The sequence below is a fragment of the Mesoplodon densirostris genome, chromosome 16 (genome assembly GCF_025265405.1).
Source record: "Mesoplodon densirostris isolate mMesDen1 chromosome 16, mMesDen1 primary haplotype, whole genome shotgun sequence".
Taxonomy (NCBI): domain Eukaryota; kingdom Metazoa; phylum Chordata; class Mammalia; order Artiodactyla; family Ziphiidae; genus Mesoplodon; species Mesoplodon densirostris.
In genome coordinates, this window is record NC_082676.1 from 46676527 (window position 1) to 46692567 (window position 16041).

Here is a 16041-nt window from a genome sequence, read left to right on the forward strand (position 1 = left end):
GTGACTAGATATTTTTCTTTCCGATGACTACTTTGAGCTTTGTTCTTACGTGTAATTACATTACTTGAAACCTATTTGATCCTTTTGTGTCTTGCATTTAAGCTTTGTTAGGCAGGGCCAGAGCAGCATTTAGGGCTAATTTTGCCCCACCACTGTGACAAAATCCTTCTAGTACTCCACCCAATGCTCTGTGAATTATGAGGTTTTCTGATGTGGCTGGTGAGGATAAGCATTATTTCCTGGTCTTGTATAGTTCCTGAGTATTATATGTCTTAATCCTTTATGGTGGTTCTTTACTTAACTTTGGGGAGGGGGTGACAGTCTGTCACATTCATGAGCTGATCAGTACTCAGCTGAAGACTCCCTGGGGGCCTTCCGCAGATTTCCGAAGATCTCTGAATAGCCCTGTGAACTCTAGCCACATTGGCCTTCCTAGTCTCTCAGCTCCATCTTCTTATCTCAGGTGGATCTCATTCTGCCGGGGGGGTCACCACCCCCTCATGCTGCAGCCTGGAAACTTTCTCCTGGCAGTAAGCTGGGGCAATCCAGAGCTTACCTGGTTTGTTTCCTGTCTCTCAGAGATCACTGACTTTCTTTGACTAATTCTAATATCTTGAGAACCATTGTTTCATAAAGTTTCAAATGACTTTTTTAGATGTTTCAAGTGAGAAGGTAAATCCAATTTCTGTAGCTCCATCTTGGCCAGAAAAGGAAGTGCTTCTATTCAGTATTGAACTGAAGGAACAATGATAGTGTAACAAAACACACACACACACACACATACCTGCACACATACACACAAAGAAATAAAAGGTATAACAGTTGTAAAGAAAGAAATGAGGCTGTCATTATTTGCAGTTAATGTGATTACATAGAAAAATGCTACAGAATATAGTCATATTAATAACAAATATGAGTTCAGTGAGTTGCTTAATATACAGAAAAAATCAATATACAGAAAAAAATCAATTGTGTTCTTAAACACCGGTCAGAAACAATTAAAAACAGTAATTAAAAAGATTCAATGTACCATAGCAACAAAACCTATAAATTAATTAGGAGTATATCTAGTAGAGGACAGACACAAAATTTGTGGAGCAAAATGTAATATCCTCCTGAAAAATATATAAGAAGACCTAAAAAAATGGGAAAACCATGCTGTGTTCATGGATCAGAAAATCTCAGTTCAGATGTCAATTCGTCACACATTTAGCTATAAATTTATGCAATTGATATTTAAATATCCAAATGCTTAATATTAATATTTATTATTTTAGTGGAACTTCACAAGAAGGACCATAAAACTGGTGTAGAAAAGTAAAGGCTAAGAAGATCAAGGCAATTTTGAAGGAGAAAAATAAAGAGAGAACATTTCCTTCTTTGACATCAAGATTTACTGTGAAGTTGCTATATCAGTAAGTGTCCAGTCAAGGGACAGAAACCACACCAGTTGTTTTAACAGAGTTTAATATAAAGAACTGTAAACTGGTTGTAAAATTGTTGGTTAGGTAAATAAAAGGCAATAAAGGACAGAAAGATAGCACAAAGACAGCAACTACAGGAATTACTTACGACTCTGGGACTAAGGGACAAAGGAAAATGGTTGGAATTATGACTTTTGACTGAATCTCTGTTGGGAAATGATAAATAAATTATGGTTTATTCACTGTAGGATATGATATCACAGTTTGGATGAATGAATGAGACTCATATGTATCAATACAGATAAATTAATAAAAATATGTTTGAAGGAAGAGCAAGTTTTAAAGGATACTACATGTAATATTTTAAAACATGCAAAATTTTTAACATATACACATATGTATATTACACACATATAAATATACGTATATAATTCAGTTTATGCTTATATAGAAAAATTCAATGAACATTAACATATTTGTGGTTCATTTACAGCAATTCAGTATTAAGGTTACCTCTGAGATAGGACAGAAATAGAGAAAAGAATAAAAGGTATTGATGAAGAGGAGTTTACTAGCATCTGTAACATTCTGTTTCTTTAAAAAGTGTTTTAAAGCAATATGGTGAAATGTTAACATCTCTTTAATCTTAGGGTACATGTGTCTGACACATTATTTTCTGTATGTTTGAAATGTTACAGAACTAGGAAAAGGAAAAGATTAAATAAGATAATGTACCCAAAGCACCGAGGTGACATGGGGTTATTATAATTGTGATTATTGAACTGACTGCCCCAGGTCATTGATGGACAGTCATGGCCGCTGGATCCAGAGGAAGCTGCATGTCACATTTAGGGTTGGTCGTGCTGGCTGAAAGAGACATCTAGGATTTCAGAAAACTGTCACCCCTAGATCCCTCTGCTACCTGGTAGCACCACTAATTTAGGACAACATTGTCAATGCTGAAATGTCATTTTATAGTGGAAACTAAAGCTCAGAGGAGAACAGTAATCGGTGCACAGGAACCCAACCAAATAGTCTTTATTATGGAGCTGTGGCCGCTTTTAATTTTACTTCCCAATTGTCTTTCTGGCCAAGACACAGCATGAAAGATGGAGCTGCTGTTGGAATCAGCCAGATGTGAGTTTGAACCTGAGTTCACATTGCATAGATCAACCCATTCTTCTTCTTAAAGTCTCAGTTTCCTTAACAACAAAAATATTGGGAAGATAAGAGCAAGTTCATGGGGATGCTGTGGAGCTCTGTGGGTTAGCACACCGTAAGTCTCCAGGCTTACAGAGGTAGTCACTTCTGGTCCACCACTTTGCCTTCCTTGGTGGAGTGGATGACCCAGTGGATTATCTACTCTCCTTTCTTCACCAGAAGAATCCCAATTTTCTCACTCATTTTCTGTCCTTCAGTCAGCATATATCACTCTGGCTCCAGAACCGAACCTGAGACCCAGAACCGAGACCCAGAGCTCCAAACTGCACCAATAAATTGGCCCTGGAACTTTCCAGGAGCTATTGGAAAAGAGAAACACTCTTTCCATTAGGGTTGCTGAGCTGGTAGGATGTGAGTCTGGATCTTTTGTTAGCTACCTCACCATCCTGAGAGTAGAATCTGCTAGAGAGTGAAGACAGCACAAGAGAAAAAGATGTAAGAGACCAGGAGATAGAATTCTGATGACATTGTTAAAGCTCCTGGATCTAGCCGCACCTGAAACCTGATTGGACCTTTCAGTTACATGAGCTAGTAAGTCCCCACCACCACCACCTCTCCCTTGCTTCCTTTTTTCCTTTGTTTTGTTTTGTTCCTTATAGAACAGCAAGTGATCTAACGTCTTCAAGTTATGCCTCCTGGATAATCTTTTCTGAGGGTCAGCGCCTAACTCTCCAGCTATGACACAAGTCCCTTTCATGCAAAGTATTTAGGGGGACATAGAGCAAATTCTGTTCTGTAATTCTTTCAGCATGTGAGAGCCAGGTGGTGATGCAGCCGCATTAACCCACAATGCAGGCAAGCATCTACAGAGTCTTCTAGCTGCTTAGATGAGACAGCCTGATGGATAGCAGGACTTCTGGTGTTCTGTTGGCTATTTTGGCAGCTGGAACGCACAGGTAGAGAAGAATGACTTGCCCAACTGAACTGTTCCCAGATCCTTTTAGCCATAAATGCAGATGCCTACAATTTTCAGAGCCAACTTTATTCCATCCCATCACCTGGCTGGTTCAGGGAAGAGGCAGCTTTTCTACCAGTAGGGTTCAGAATTATTTTGCTGTCACAACCAGGTGACTGTTTCAGAGATGAGCCCTAGGTACACGCAAGTGCAGCCTTTCTATGGTGTAGAGTGGTTAAAGTATGGGCTTTGGAGTCAGAAAACCCTGAGACCCATAATATTCTTTTCACTACATATGAGCCTTGTGATCCTGCCTCTCAAAGCCTTGGTCTCTTTATCTATAAAATGTGTCAAATAAGAGTATCTACCTCCTGGGGTTGTAGTGAGGGTTAAAGAAAACCACGTGGGTAAAGCACTTAGCACATGGCCTGGCATGCCTCAAATATTATATTAATCATCATTATAATACTGATAATAACTGTCTCACTTTTCACCCCTGTGACTATAGTGCTTCCAATCTGTCTGTTTCCAAAGGTCACAGGTAGAACCCTGAAATTATGGAAAGGGCGAGTGGGCTTGTCCTTGGGGGTGGCAGGAGCGGAGAGGGAAGCATATAAGCCCCATTTCAAGCCAAGCTAAGAGGGCTGTCTGGGGGGGTGCAGCATATTTCTCCAGGTGAAGGTGAGGGCTGCTCTATGGAAGAGGAGAAGGGATCCCAGGGACCAAGCCAGGGACAGAAGGAACCTCTCAGGATTGGCATTCTGTCCCCATGTAGGTCACAGCAGGCCCAGTGGGCCAATGGCAACCCTTCTACAGCAGGTCCCTCTGCCAGGACCTGTCCATCAAACGCTCTGACAGAGCCCTTTGTTCTTGTCACCAGCAGTCAAATAACTGGTGCAGAGGGAGTGAGGGCTGGGCGGCAGCATCAGTTTCCCCAGAAATCCTATCCCGGCTCAGCCTGGCATGGCTTGGTACCCCGGGAGCAGGGGAAGCTGGGTCCTGGTGGTTCAGGGAGCAAAATGGTTACGTGTCCTGGTTATGTGGTGGGTACAAATCTCATCTCATTATCTTAGCAATGTAAGACGTAGAGTCTAAACAATTATGTGACTGAGCTTGACTCGGATGGTAGGAACTGAACCTCGATCAGGTGGGCGTCTTTCTTCTCCCAGGGTCTTGCCCAAGTCTGGAGGTGCCCAGATCTCAGTGGGGGTCGTTGGGAGCACAGAGGAGGGAGCATTTGGACTTGGTGCTGTCATCTGTCGGTTGGTTCCCCTGTGCTGTGTGTGGTCCCCTCTGCTCTGGTCTTTGGTCCCTACCGGTTGCTGCTGTGTCTTTTTTCACACCCAGCTTCAAGTCTGCTTTAGCTCACACCTTTCCATGCCTCCCTTCTCTCCATCCAGGGTGCATGGGAACATTCTGTGGTCCTCATTCTGGGTGGGGTCACAGGGCCTTCTTCACAGACTGCACCCAGGTGGTTTTCCTGCTCTCACTCTGGCTTGGTGTAGGGAGATCAGGGGATCCTGCTGTATTCTGGGACTTCCCTCCTGGGATAGAGAGCATGGCTCCTCTCTCCTTTGGGGTCCCCACAGGTATCTTGAGGTTCTGTAATTTTCCCAACCATTACTCTGAACTTGGCCTTGGGGGAAGGGCACATAGCCCCTTCTCATTCACTCACCAAAGTCACACTCTTTTACCCTCTAATTCTCCTCTCTCTCTCCCAAGCCTGGCAAATGTTTATCTGGTCTGGGAGTGTGTCTTTTTATGCTTTTGAGATGCTTACCTTACTATACGTTCATCTAAGGTCTTTCTACTCTCTGGTCTTTGTGCTCAGATCTGCCAGAGCTCCGACACCCCTCCTCTGAGGCAGGATGTTGGACACCCTCGATGCTCTGTGAATGGAGGAAGCCTCTCTGGGCAGCAGGCATTTCTAGGAATGGAAAAAAAAAGGTACACACTGATTAACATATCACAGCTTTATTCCCCCAGTGCCTGAAAAAGGCTTTGGCACAGCACAGAAGGAACTCCTTACTTCAGCTTCATGCAGATGGTTTTCTTTGGAGATCAGTTCCTGGACCACAGCTTGGATTTCTGGGAGAGGAGGATGGAAAGTTTTATCTCTTTTAAAAAAAATATTTATTTATTTATTTGGCTGCGCCGGGTCTTAGTTGTGGCATGCGGGGTCTTCGTTGCTGCGTGCGGGATCTTAATTGCGGCATGTGGGCTCTTAGTTGCAGCCTGTGGGATCTAGTTCCCTGACCAGGGATCGAACCCAGGCCCCCTGCATTGGGAGTGTGGAGTCTTAACCACTGGACCACCAGGGAAGTCCCGGAAATTTTTATCTTAAATGATGTAATTATAATGTTGCATCCCTCAACTCCCTAAGTCACCTCATGCTCTACCAGAGGGGTGGGCAATACATTAAAAATTTTTTACCCGCGATAATTAATTAATATTATTTTTTAAATAGGGCAGCACATTTTTGGAAACACAGTTATGGCCACAAGTCCACTGATATAGGAAGCCAGAGACCCACATCCAAAATGTGTTGCTAATTTGTTGGGTGACTTGGGTGCATCTCTCACTGCCTCTGGGCTTTACTTTCACCATGAACAAGAGAAGGAGAGTGATACAAAATTACCCTGTAGGGTTGTAGCGTGGATTAGGTGAGAACTGTGAGCACACCATGAAAAATGTGAAAGAACAATGAACAGTAACAAAATCTGGGGAGGCAGATGTCGAAACTGACAGGTAGAAATTACTGCAGGAAAGAAAACCGTGTTGCTTCCGGTCATTTCCTTGGATAAGGTGAAGGGCAGAGTGGTGAAGTTAGGCTCGCTGGATTTGAATGCTGGACACCACTTCTGTGATCTTGGGCAAATTATTTACTTACTTTTGGTATATCATTGCCCCTACCTAGGAAGTGGCATTTATCATAGGGTCTACTTTCTGGAGTTACCATGAAAAATCAATGAGGTAATTGCATGTTAGTGCGTAGATTCGTGCCTGGAACATAGTAAGTGCTCAATAAATATTTATTAGCATTTGGGCATTGAGGGTTCAGCCCCTGTGAATGCAGTTTTCTTTATTAAAAACTTTTATCCTTTGAGTAAAGAACCGGATATTTTCTGGCCTTTGATCCTCAGACTATTTCTCTCTTCAGAATCTGTTTTTCCAGCTCCCTGAATATTAGCCTGTTTAATTCCCCACAGTACTTGGACCTGACACGTGAGGACCACCCCATCTCCCTTCCTCTCTCTTGAGTCACTGCCCCCATTTGTCCCTCTGTGTCCCACTCTGGACCTCCGTCTGCCCTCCCTACTTCTCTGAGACTCTGTTACTTTCCTCATGTGGGACTTTGCCAGGGAAGGGGCTGCATTGCTGATTTCTTGTGCATCCGTTTCTGAATTTTCTTCCTTGAAAAGGCCAAATTATCTGCTGAGAAGCCCCAGCCATCGGCCAACAACTCTATCCAAAGTGCTTGTGGTTGCCCTCAGTAGTTTAAAAACAACCCTCCCATCTAGCCCTTTCTGTTGAGTACTTGGGGTGGAGATGGGAAAAGCTTACCAAACCCATTTCCTCTTCCTCCTGGGGACACAGCTGGATCACATTTCCCCTCCTCCCTTGCGTGTGGCCATGTGACTGAGTTCTGCCCAATGAAATGTGAGCAGAGCGATGGGAGCCACTTCCAGACCAGGTCCATCCCACCCTCTCCTGGGTGCCTATCCAGTCTCCTTCCCCTTTTGCCAGCTTGAGACAGATGAGCACGGTGAATGTGGAAGGCAGATCTGGAGATGGCAGAGCAGGAAGGAAGCTTGGAAGGAGGCTGAGTTCCTGGACACTCATGAGGGATTGATAGACAACCAGGAACAGCTGCCTTGGACTGAGTATAAATGTCCCTTGTGCTAAGCCACTGACGTCTAAGGGGTGGTTTGTTAGAGTAATCATCCTGAGTCTAAAGAATCCACTTGCACTGCCCGAGATCCAGCAGTAATCCGCTTTATCTTCAGTAGCCCCTTCAAGGGTCTTCCTCCCCGAGCTCTCTTTCCATATGGCTTCCAAAGCAATAACCCAAATAACAAAGGCTGACCACAGTCACTCACGTCTCTGCTTGAAGAACCTTCACTGATGCCTACAAGATAAAGTTCAAGTCTTTTATTAGCTGGCCCTTCCTGCATCTTTTATTTTATCTCTTATTTGTCTCCTCATTGAACCCTGCAAAATCTTAAAAAAAAAAACAAAAAACAGAGCACACTAAAATATGATTTCCATGCAACAGAGAGCATAGATATTACTTATTGCATAAAGAATTGGATACAGGCAATTACCATGACACAGGCAGGTGAGTTTGGATTTCACTGAGTTTAAGGAACAGTTGTGTTCGTAGAGGTCAGCGCATTCATACACCCAGACCCTGGCTGCCTTTGGGCCCACCTATTTATAACATTTTCTATTAACAAGTTTTACAAGAGACGAACACATGGAACCATAGTCACACATAAAGACGTCCGTGGGAGTGATGCGGAGTGGGTGAGCCTGGTCAGTGCTTACTGCTTTAGAAAAGCATCTTTAGGCGTCCTTCTGCTACTTTCCCATGACCTGCCCTCTGCTACAGCCATTGCAAACACCCTTCTATTTGTCAGATGACCCCGTCCTTTTCACGCCATCGTGTCTCTGCATGGGACACTTTCCCTGTCTTATCCTCCAGGAAGTGCCCTAGTCACCCTTCAGAGCTCACTGAGGGCTTTTACTCTTTCTAGCTAAGCTTCTCCAACCTTCTGGCCCCCTGGCTCCTAAGGCAGGTTAGTCATGAATTCCTCTAACTTAAAGCTCTTGGTGCAAGCTCTCCAGTTAGAACATTGTACGGTAGTTATCTGGTTGTGTATCTGTTTTTCTCACTAGACAATGAGCTGGGAGGAGAAGAGTATGATTGTTTAAATAGCATATTTACATACACGAAATACATATAAATGAGTACGTGTGTAAGTAGCAGGTACTCTACATGCACAGATTGACTCATAAGTAGGGGGAAGAGGGAGTCTGTATGTCCACATGCAATTCAGCCAAAGTGTTGGCCGCAGGCTGGTGATGAGATCACTTATGTTTCCGCCCACCCCTTCTAGGAGGACCATGGATGCGGCATGAAAGAGGAAGAAAATGTATTCTGAGTGGTCCCAGAGGTCAGAGCTGGGACCAGTAGTTGGAATGATCTGGGGCCTAATCTCGGTTCCGTTAAAGATGACAATTTCCCCTCTTCACTAAAATACACTAAAAAAAGAAAAAACAAACAAACAAAAACGAAGACATGTTTTAAAATCAGAGAAGTTCAGGTAATAAAAGACATATACTAGGTACCTACCAGCAAGATGCGTCAGATGTTGACATTTTGCCATATTTGCTTCAGGCTTCTTTGTTAAAGAAACAAATGTTACAGATAGAGTTAGAGGCCCCTCCCTCACCCCTCCCTTCCCCCCTTCTCAGAGGCCACCACTGCTTTGTGGTTGGTGTGTATCCGTCCCATGCACGTTTTTGTACTTTTACTAGATGCAACATACATTATTGTTAAATGAATATTTATATATATGAAAGATATGTAAATGAATATATATGTGTGTATAGTATCATATTGTATGCACCAATATTGTGTTTTTTTAAGACATCCATTCAGTTGCATGTAGATCTAAAGAATTTATTTGAATGACTGCAGACTATCACTACTGTACAGATAAACCCTTTGCTGTTTGCTGACTTAGAGATATTCAGTTACATTTTTCACTGTGATAACCAGTTCTGAAAAGCACGTCATTGTTTATGCTTCATCATGTGCACAAAATAACACATTCTAACCATAGAACTGGCTGCTTCCAGAGGTCAAGGTCTTCCAGTCCCTGGAGTTGATCATGGGGAAGTTTATCAAGGAATGTTATAAAGGGGTTTACTTCACTGGTTTTTAATTTGAATCTGATGATGTGTAAATTCCCTTCCAACACTGAAGCTGGAGGTTTTCTTGAGTTTGGGAATAAAATATTAAATAAGCATGTTGTGGAGTTTTCTTTGAATTCTAGGGTCACAAGGAAAGTGCAGTAGAAGCTAATCATGGAACCAATGATTAGAAGACCCTTTAGCAGACCACCTCTTGGTGGGTGTCTCCATGTTGGAACTGTCATTATTCTAAACAGTTTTCATTAAGTCATTCAGCAGACATTTATTGAGCACCTATTATGTGTGAGGCACTAAGTGTTAGGCATATGTAGTGAAGAAAACAAGGTCTCTCGTGGAGTTTATGATTGCAGAGAAATATGTAATGTAATGTCAGGTGCCTTTATGGGCTGAATTGGGTCCCCCCAAATTTATATTTTGAAGCCCTAAGCCCCAGTACCTCAGAAGAAGACTACATTCAGAGATGCAGTCTTTAAAGTGATTAAATCAAAATGAGGCCATTGAGGTGGGTCTTAATCCAATCTAACTGCTATCCTCATAAGAATAGGAAATTTGGACACACAAGGAGAGACGAGGGCACACGTGCACAGAGGAGAGGCCTCGTGAGAATACAGTGAGGCAGGGCCCAGGCCTCAGGAGAAACCAAATCTGCCGACACCTTGTTCTTGGACTTCTAGTCTCCAGAACAGTGAGGGAACAAATTTCTGTTGTTGAAGCCACCCAGCCTGTGGGCTTTTGTTCCCGCAGCCTAAGCAAACAAATAACAGCAGTTGTGGAGAAAAATAAAGCAGAAAAAAGAGATGGAAAATGAGGAGGCTGGTATTTTATGAGGACGGTCAAGAAAGCACTGCCCTCGGAAATATTTCATCAGATCCTGTGATACTCTGCACTTTACAGATGAGGGAATGTGAGCTCAGAGAGGTTAAATGACATCCACAAAGCCACACAGCTGGGAAGCAGCAGGGATTCAAACCTCTGTCTTTTGATTCCACATTACTCTTGTGTTATACAGTGCTGTGCTGCTCCTGTTTTTTTTTTTTTTTTAAAGGGAAGACTAGCAGAGAGATGATGCTTTACAGTTTATACATTATTTTCATCCATACTCTCACATTTGATCATCACAGCGAATTTATTATGTAGGAAGATGATCTCCTTTCCTTCCCGTCTACTCCCCTGCCCCCTCCTCCTCCTCCTCGTCCTCCTCCTCCTCGTCCTCCTCCTCGTCCTCCTCCTCCTCCTCCTCCTCCTCCTCCTCCTCCTCCTCCTCCTCCTCCTCCTCCTCCTCCTCCTCCTCCGCTTTCTTATCATCTTTTGTTTACTGAGGCTCAGAGAAGTTAAATGATTAGTCCAATCTCACAGCAGCAGAGTAAAACAGTCAGAGCTAGAACTGAATTCTACTCCATTGATCTTTCCACTTTGTAAGAGAAAGTGTTTCCTCTTCAGACAAATCCTTGATCAGCTCCTGAAATGTACATCGAGCTACAGCCCTGTATTTACTCTCCTGAGAGGTATCCCACCTGGACCCCCGGGTGATCGGCTGGGCCATCAGCCTCAGCACAGTAAGCCCATTTCTCGGAGGCATCAGCCCTTCTAGCTCCCACAGCCCACAAGACCCTGCACGGCCCATCAAGCCTCCCACTGCAAATCAGCCTAACTGTGGAGAGTTAATTCGTCTAACTATAAAGGGCATTCAATAAGTGTAAAACAAAACTAATTGGTTCTCTTCCATACAAATTTAATCATACCATAAAATGAGATCAATGCAAATAAAAACCATTGAGTAGGTTAAGTGTCGAGGATCCATAAAGGGGGAAAAACGGTCCATGAGCATCATCCTAGGAATTGAAATCTGGGCGCGTAGTCACATGTGCATTAATCATCTCGCACACTGCCAGAGTTGACAATAGCTGGGCTGTGTTGGAGGGACACTGCAAATGTCCTTCTTTTGTGCCAATTGTGCAGAGGAGATGATTTCCTCATTGATTTGGGGGCGCATTTGTTATCAGCTAATACATTCTGGATAATATTCATCGGCTGCCTGTTCCGTGCGTCTGCATGCCACACGTTGCCTGCCCGAACTGTTCTGGCACTGACTGTCCTCATTGTAGATAAAGAGGCTGGCGTTTGTGGAATGTACTTCCTCAAGGGTTAAATAATGCAGAGGGGGAGGGGTGTGGAGACCTCTTCCGTGCACAATTTATTTGGTGGGGAAAAACGCTGGGTAGAATGGTGACTTCTAAAACATCAAATCCAATCCTTCGTTTTATTGTTACCCCTTATTGGAGGGGCAAATGAAGGCATTTATACCAGTCACCTTTGTTCGTCTATCAGATGGATTCTTGACTCCTTTCCACCCTAAGTAGAACCACTGGAATTACCTGGAAGCTGAGCCCTGTTCAGACTCTGAGGGGAGCCTATCAGGATGGGTCCCTGGGGAAGAGCAGCCCTGCAGCCAGTCTTACTGCCGTAGAGTATGTGCTCCAGACTTCTGCCCAGGGAGGTGCCTGTCTTTCTATTTTGCATTCTGATCAAAGCCCTTGCGAAGCTCACACCAAAGCAGACATTCCACTGGAACCGGGACATTGCTACCTGTGAACTCTGAGAACCACCATGACCTGGAATGGACTAAGGCCACATGCCATGTACCTGGACCTCTTTGATGTAGACCTCGTTGTAGTTGTCTGCTGAAGTCTACTTTCTCTTGCTTACCTCTCCTTCCTGCTTCTACTCCCCGTTCCCCAAGGTGGCATAAACTGTGAATTGCCACTAAAATCCATTCTCCTCTTCTCCCACAGCCACAGAATCACAGATGGACATGGATGCCCAGCCAGGGACAACAATTCCAAGCCTCCCTTGCAATTAGGTGTGGCCATGACTGAGTTCTTTTCCAAGGGAAGGTAAACAGCTGTGATGTGGATGGTAAGGATCAGTGAGACCTTGGAAGTGTTTGAGAAGGAAAAGTCACCATCAGCCTGGGTCCCTGAATCTCAGTGTGGAGAAGAACCCCTGCCCATATGAAATACCTTCCCTAGACTGACAGTGTAGGGGAGAAACTTCTATTGTATTAAGGCTATTATATATTTGGGTCTATTTGTTACAGCACTTTTGCTACTTCTAACCAATACATTCCATCATGCCTTATCTCTGTAAGCATGTCTAGTGTATACCTTCAGGTCCTATGCAAACTAATTAGACCTACTATCTACTGAGATTTTAGTTCTTTTATCTCATCCATTCTTCACTTTCCCACTCCCAATGGAAATAGTTTTCTTTTTTTTGTTTTTTACCGACTTCAAAATTAATACATGCTTATTGTGAAAACAGTCAGACAATGAAGACTTGCACAAAGATAAAGTTTAACTCACTATTTTTACACCATCCAGAGGAAACTACCCTAAATCTTTTTCTTTAAATATACACATCTGCATAAAATACTTTTACTGAAGTATAATATACATGAAGAAAAGTTCACATATCATGAATGGACAGCTTGATCAATTTTCATAAAGTGAATATACCCTTGTTACTGGCAAGCATATCAAGAAACAGAACATTCTTACACTCAAGAAATCCTCCTTTTTCCCCATTCCACTTGTTACCCCCAAAGGTAAACATGCTCTTTTTTAAAAACCAAAAGTTTGACTAAACATTTTTTGCAAACTGATTTTTAAAAAGTTTTTAACATACCATAAATTTCTTTCCATGTCAGTGTATATAGGTATATATCATAATCATTAAAAATTAATTGTATGCCCTTTAATTAATGTATCATAATTTATCTAATGCTTAATTTATGTTGTACAGTTTGGTTAAAATGATGCTACAATGAGAATTCTTGTACACACATGTTTCTACATTTTTTTCCTCCTAAAAATGCAATCATAGAAGTTGACTTTCTGGATCAAAGGTATAAACACTTTAGGTATTTTGAAAACACATTTAAAATTTTCTCAATAGAAGTATTGTATCAATCAACATTCCTATTTTCCCATGCCCTGAAACATACTACACTTACATATCTTCCTCCTCATGTAGCAACATTTATTGGGCTGGAGATCTATTGTTTTCCTCTTCCCAGAACATTTCTACCCTTATTTCCCTTCTGCTGATCGTAGTCCCTAACCCTCCTGGTGACTAGGGTGGTCATGTGACCCAGACCTGACTAATCATAGCACCCTTTTTTTGGAGTATAATTGCTTTACAATGGTGTGATAGTTTCTGCTTTATAACAAAGTGAATCAGCTATACATATACATATATCGCCATATCTCCTCCCTCTTGCATCTCCCTCCCACCCTCCCTATCCCACCCCTCTAGGTGGACACAAAGTACCAAGCTGATCTCCCTGCATAGCACCATTTGGAATGGGCATATGATCCAAGGAGAGCCAATTGGAGTTCTTCCCTGGGATTTATATACAAACAATGGAAGAGAGACTTTTATCTGCCAGTTTTTGTAAGCTAGGAGGATGTGAATTTGGGGCTGTCAGTGGCCATCTTCCCCACAATATAGAGAGGTTTTTGTTTGTTTGTTTGTTTTTTGGTTTGTGTTTAGAATGAAACTAGAACTAAACAGAAATAAGACATAGGATTTGAGAAAGGAAAAGAGTGGATAAGACTGAACTCCTGAGGCTCTGGTTTTGTGGGAGTTGACCACAGGCACTACCTTGGAATCCTTCCCAGTTTTGTGAGGCAGTGAATTACATTTTTGATTAAGCTATTAATAGTTTAGATTGGGTTTCTGTTACTTACAACTGCAAGAGCTGTGGCTATTACACATTTCCATAGAAAGACTGATGCAAAACAGGGAGGAGTAGTTTCTGACATGTGGATACCATTTGGGAAGAAAGATTAATTTAGTCACATCCAGTCTTAAAAAACCAGGGTTAGCCATTAACGAGCCTTCAACTGAGGAGGGAGTCTCTGCCTATATCACCCTAGTGATGATGTTTGAATTTTTTTGGTAAACTGTTATACAAATGTGAGGGTCTTTAAAGTATTTAGAACTTTGTCAGGAGGCACAATGTGTCAGAATTATGCCAATTTTATAGGAGAGAATACTGTAGCTCCAAGCAGTATTGTTGACTAGTTCAAGTGACTTTGAGAATGGATGAATAAGAGCCTGAGTCATTTCTGTATTTGTCAAGCAGAATGTCTTTGGAAGGGTCATCCCAACTGAATGAGTGCTCACATCTGGTTTTGCCTTCTTGTCACCTCAGCAGATAAAGCTGTGGATGTAGATGCACCTGCAGAGGTTGACATCAGGGGGTCAGGAGGGAGGGGAAGGCCCAGCATATGTGGAGGGCCAGAAGTCTAGGCAAATAGTCTGTGTGTGGTGGTAGTGGTGGCGGTGGTTGTGTGTGTGTGCATTTGTGTAGTGATAGTTGGACATCCAGGGATGCATTAGAGAAGCATCCTATCACTGGGAACCCACTTAGCTGGGAATCCAGGAGAATTCTGGTCCCTGCTGGGAATCTGGCAGGACAGGGAAGCATCCTTTCCCAGAAGTATTCTGAATAATTAGGGAGATTTGCTAGGCTGGAGCTGAAGAGTGAGGAAAGGGAAAAGGCAGGTCTGAGTGTTTGGAGGATATATTCCAAAATAGAAACACAATCTATGACCACATAGGTGACAGCCATCCCATATCAATTCTGAGACTCAGCATCCTGATCTCTAAAATGGGCATCAGAAAACCTACCTCAGTTAATGGCAACTTACCAATAACGGACTCAGAAACATGGGAGTCAGAACCTCTTCCTGTGGGGAGGGTGCTCAGGGGATGGGAATAATCACATATTAGCATCAATGTGGGAGCTCAGGTCTCAGGGTTTCTCTCAACGAAACTTGTACACCCCAGGGCCTTTGTACTTGCTATTGTTGTTGCCTGAAACACCCTTCCTCCAACTCCTATTTATCTTTCAGATTTCAGTTTAAGTGCTATTTCCTTTATGAAGCCTTCTGCTCCCCACACTTGCCCCAGACCAGATTAAACTTCTACTAACCCCCAAAGCTTCTATTTTCAGCATGTATCATTGTTTGTTTAATGATCCGCTCCCACAACCATCCTTGGTTAGACCGAAAGTTTGTTGAGCATTATTTATGGCACGTAGTTGGCTCTTAAAGTTTGTTGAACAACTGAAGGAATGAAGAGTTTGGGATACCTTCCTGAAGTCCATCAGGGATGGTGAGTCTAGGTCAAGTTCAGGTGATGGCATCCTAGAATGATTTGAATTCTTCCAGCCTCAAGATTGGAATTGGGGTTGGGTGAGCTCATAAATGAGGTGTGATATCTGGAGTCCTGACCCCCCTCCACAGCTGGACAGAGACGGACAATGAGGTGCACTAATCTTCCTGGATTCTCTTTCTTCCAGAAGAGTTGAGAAAGGTCACACATTGGGTCCTTATTGGTCCCCCAAAAGAAGCCCATCTTGTACATCAGTTGGCTCCCCAGCCACTTACCCACTGCTGACTCTTTCTAGTCCTGGGTCTCTGCTTCTGATTCTCTCTTCTGCTTTTGGGAATGTGCTTCACCCTGAGCTGCTGGGGCTCTGCCTTCTTCCCTATG

The 16041-nt window shown here is 43.1% G+C and overlaps 1 long non-coding RNA gene across 1 annotated transcript in view; it reads left to right on the forward strand.

Moving 5' to 3' along the window:
- Window positions 1-16041, forward strand: part of LOC132476409 (uncharacterized) — a 110765-nt gene that overhangs the window by 72813 nt on the left and 21911 nt on the right. Inside the window, exon 2 of the long non-coding RNA XR_009530136.1 lies at window positions 12273-12396. This is a non-coding gene — a long non-coding RNA (uncharacterized LOC132476409). The remainder of the gene's footprint in view (window positions 1-12272; window positions 12397-16041) is intronic.